At 45.9% G+C, this 4,857-nt stretch overlaps 1 long non-coding RNA gene across 1 annotated transcript; it reads left to right on the plus strand.

Moving 5' to 3' along the window:
• The first annotated feature begins 225 nt into the window (after positions 1-225).
• Positions 226-4,821, plus strand: LOC122538568. The gene is made up of 3 exons (XR_006308877.1): positions 226-1,093; positions 3,922-4,301; positions 4,809-4,821. It is a non-coding gene; the product is annotated as an uncharacterized LOC122538568 (long non-coding RNA).
• The last annotated feature ends 36 nt before the right edge of the window (positions 4,822-4,857 follow it).

Raw genomic sequence — 4,857 nt, forward strand, 5'->3', positions numbered from 1 at the left:
TGAAGAGAGAGAGAGAGAGAGAGAGAGAGAAAGAGAGAGAGAGGGCGCGCACGAGAGAGAAAGAGAGAAGCCAAGGGAATAGCGAAAGCTATAAGGATAAGGGTGGTAGTAGGTGGTGGTGGTGGTTGTAACCGAAGAGCTAGAGGTGGAGGTGGTGGTGGTGGTGGTGGTGGCGGCGGCGGCGGAGGTGGCGGCGGCGGTGGTGGTGGTGGTAGAGATCAGAGGTGGTGGTGGTAGCGATGGCGGGGTGTCGGCGTAGGGGTTGAGAGAGAGGAGTATGGTGGGAGCGGTGGTGATGGCAATAGGTAGAGGGTAAGGATACGACACGGTAGAGCGACATAATCATGGCGGGGAGGTTGAGCAAAGAGAGGGTAGGTCTGGGTTAAAAGAGAAGGAAAGAGCGAGCGATGGAAAGAGAGGAGGACAAGGAGGGGCGCGAGCGTTTGATCCCTGGTGCGTAGGAGAAGTTTCCTATGGCGTCCGGAACGGTCCTTTGACGAGCAGCGAGGTGGCGCCAATGTATCGAAGGCTTGAAAGCATCGATGCGTGTGGAACCAGGGCTTTTCCACCCAGGAGAAAAGTTTAGTCTGTGATGCGACGCGGTTGCGGTTACAAGTTACAGAGGAACACGCGCGTTTTTCGCGCGAAAGCGAAAGCGAAAGCCGAACGCGGTGCGTTTCGGCGTTTCCCCCAACGTTCGATCGGTGCGTTGGTATTCGTCGCGTGGTGTCCACGTTCGTAGTCTACCGGCGATTTACGGTTTATGACTTACGGTTTAGGTTTTACGGCTCACGGCTCACGGCTCACGGCTCACGGCTTACGGCTTATGGCTTACGGCTTCCAGCTTACGACTTACGGCTTTACGAATTGATCCAGCTTTCCTTTATTCGTCTCGACCGCGGAGGAACTCGATTCGATTCGATTCGTTTCGTTTTTCCAATATTCTTATATTGTATCGTCTCGCGCGTTTCTTTTCTTTCTTCTTTTTTTTTTCTTTTTAATGACCGTTCGTCCGATCATAGCTGGGAATGTGAAAGAACTAGCCAACGTTCGAAGGACGGGAAAGAACAGGGAAGAAAGTCTGCGTTAGAAGGTTTGCGATTTTTCCTCGAGTACGGCGATCAACAGCGGGTAATGTGAGTGCGAAACAACTCGCGGCAGATAATTCGGAAAAGCGATAAACGTGTACGACGTGTCGCGTGGCGATCGTTAATGTTCTATCTTTCGATCTGTACTCTTCAAATACGTAAATCGCGTAACAGGTGGCTAAGTCGCGAGTTACACGATTGCACATTGGCTGGAACTTTTTATTCTCGGCCAAGCAAGATAATCGTCACGGAAACGAAAGCCTAATAGGGATCATCGAGATAAATCGTTGATAACTTAATCTTGCTTTTAACCATTTTTACTTCAACCTGTTACATTTACTGTTTTAAAGCGCCTTTTATTCTAATTCACCCTCTTCTTTCGGTGGCGTTATCCTTCTTGTTTTCTTTCTTCAATTTTCTATTTGCTTTGAAATTAAATTCTCGTTAAATTCGTATGGAAATCGAGAGATTTGAGGTTGGTAAGGAAAACATTTTTAAAAGTTGCAAACCACGCGCGTCCACGAAATGTTTGACAAATCCTCGAATAAAAGGTTGACGTTTAAGTAATGCCGCACGGTCGATATTGTAATTCTTTACGTTGTTCGTGCAAGCGACGCGAAGTGCTACGTAGCCGAGGAAGCGGTGCTACTACGTATTTGAACGGAGCAAAGAACGTAGCTCGTCCATATTAACGAACGAAATTTCGAGCTTTTAATTGCCCGACAGCGGCGAATGACGGTGTTTTTGCATATTCTCGTAAAATTTATAGTCCGCGTGTAGTACAACGACTAGGAACCTGTTGCTTGGATATTCTTCGGCATTGACCGAGCCACATCACGGCCAGCAACTCTTACTTACCTTTGTCGTGCGCGTGCGTTTCGATCGATCGCCTCTCGCTCGTAATTTCCTTCCGTGCCGGAAGGACGGAAGCGTTTCTCCTGCAATTATTCACGACGAAAGCAGATCATTTAGAGAGGTAGAAGAAAAGCGATAATCCGCGATACGAGCGGTTTCGTTCGTTTTACCGGAAACGAGATCGTCGTTATTACCATGATTACCGTCTCTCGTGCGTTGGAACAAGAATGGATTAAGCGTCGCTCGCTATTGTCGCTTGCAATATCGTACAGAGCTTGCACACAGGGCCAGAGCAAAATGACGAAAAGAAAGAAGAGAAAAATACACGGCACGGAATAAGGACGCGTAGGACGAAGGGGACCGTACAAGATTGAAATTATATACTCGAGTGAGAAAGACACATTTCCAATACGATTTCATGGTACGAGATATAAGTATGGTTTAACCGCGTCTGGATAGAAGGGTATTCCATGCCCAGCGAGATGCGCGCGCCGTATCTATCGACCTTCGCGGACGTCGTTGCCACGTGCGCGACCTAATATATCTCTGATTGGGTTCGGTATTTGTCGTTCGTTTCTCGAATATCGATAACGCCCGGAGGACTCGCTCGAATGTCCCTGGAATAGCGAATAACGAATCGATAACACGTGACTAATTTCGCGGACGCGTCGCGTAATGGCAACGTCGTGGCAGGCAATCACGATTATGGGGGGCGATAGCGTTGATTGCTAGTAGACACGATACGTAATAAGAGTAACGCGATGGAGACGACGATGGTGGTGGTGGTGGTGGTGGCGGCGGCGGCGGCGGCGGCGGTTGTGGCTGTGGCTGTGGTGGCGGCAGTGACGTCGGCGATGGCGTGAACAGTGGCAACGGTACCGGCGAATGTAGCTAAGATCGATCGTACCCCCTTCTTTCGACCGTCCGTTCTACCGACCAACGGACTGACCAACCGACGAGGATAATCGAACGTATTCCCCAGATTTTTTTTTCCAGCGTATATATATTCGCGAGGTTCGACCACCGTTGTTTTTACCCTGTAATGCAATTGGCTCGCGTATTCTTTGGTTGAATCGTATCCTCTTGGATGCCCGTGAAGGAAAAAAAGGAAAAAAAGACCTGAAGTGAAAAAAATCTGTTTCGGCAGGGAAGATGCCCCAAGAGTGAAACGAATATCTCTCGTATGCAGTGAAGTTGTTGCAAGACTCTGTCTGCGATATTAAAAAATTAGAGCCTCCCTTGTAGTTTTGTGGAAAATATTAATGAACAAAATGAACCCTCATTTTAGCCCTCGGATATATTATTTATCGAGTAAAGGAACGTATAGTAGGTAGGATGGGAATATTATAGCCTCCCTCTTTCGAGCATTGTCTGTCGTACATTCGAAAATTCCGTTCTTCTGCATAAAATTTATTTATAATCGTAGAGCTAAAGAAACGACTTCATGACTGCAGGTTAACCAAAACACAATTGAATAAGTCTTAAATACATTCAGGACGATTAGCGTTTGGCTCGTCTTTATTTACTTTAGAAGAGCAAGAATTAGTTTGGTCAACATTGGCTTATCGAGTTTGCTGCAGCTCTGTAAACTTTCGAGATGAAATTTAGAAAGCATGCACGAAAAGGAGTACAGAATCTAATCAAACACTTTGTTTTTTACGAATGCTAAGCATATTCCGAGGTCCTTCTTACAACAAACAGTACAATTCCCGCGGCGTAGGTACACATACTTTACATAGCAGCAGCCATTCCCTCTGAAACGTTGTCGCACGAGAGAGCACGTTCACGCACGAGCGTGAAACGTGTCCTGAAATGGCGTCGCGTAACGATACGAGTTGTTTCGTACGACGAAAATATTCACGACTTTGAGCCGCAAGTGTTCTTACCCGCTTGTCGAATGTGATATTTTATAAACGTGCATATCGATATCATTGAAACCACTTTAATTAAGTATTATCGTACATGCGTTTGTGCGTAGACGAAATTTATACACGAGATATCGGGGATCGGATCGGATCGAATCGAGTCGGATTTTGTGGTTCGAGAGGAGAAAGAATTCGCTTGGAGAAGCAAAAAGAAAGAAGAAAGAGATTGCAAATCACAGAGGCAGGTAGAGATTGCACACACACACACACACACACACACACACACGTGTAAATAGGAAGGATACGAGGTTCGTTTCTTTCGTTTCCTTTCGTTGGAAATAGATAATAAACTCGATAAACCGGGAATGTGAACTAGCGTTCTCGCGCTTAATCGTGGTTAAAGACTCTCTCTCGGAACGATAAAAATCATGTGGGCTGCAGTCACGAGGTCTTTGGAAATACTGGTTGCCTTCTTCGAATATTACACCACCAGGTAAGAAATGTGTGTTAAACCGTGAGTAAAACGTGTAAATTAGGAATAAAACTTCACGTGATAGCGTGTCCCCCCGAAAACGACTTGCGAACATAAAGCGTTACCGAGTTAAAACTTTAAATATGAACGATGACTCACGATGTGGGAACATTCTCTCTTTCTTTCTCTCTTTTTCTCTCTTTCTCTCTCTCTCTCTCACTCTCTCTCTGTAACTCACTAACTCTTATCTTATTTTCTTCGATTGACTAGCCTCTCTTCTGGAATTTCTTCTTCTCCGAATTTATTACTATTGCGTGTGACACGAGTCGCATTTGAAATTGCAATGCCGAGGGGAAAAAGCGTTGCGGCGGAAAAGTTTCAAGAGTCCATCGAACCAAAACGAATTCCCTGCGATCGTTTGTTACGTCGTTGTTTCTTCGAATTCGTGATTCCAAGACTCACCGATTCCTGTTTTGATTTCGTTTGTTTCATGCTTTCATCCTTTCGGGGGTTACTATTGGAATCCAGAGCGCAATTGGAGTAAGTATACCACGAGTTGGTAAACTATAGCAAAAAA

This window comes from Frieseomelitta varia, unplaced genomic scaffold, assembly GCF_011392965.1.
Source record: "Frieseomelitta varia isolate USP_RPSP 00005682 unplaced genomic scaffold, Fvar_1.2 scaffold_1670, whole genome shotgun sequence".
In the NCBI taxonomy this organism is placed as follows: Eukaryota; Metazoa; Arthropoda; class Insecta; order Hymenoptera; family Apidae; genus Frieseomelitta; species Frieseomelitta varia.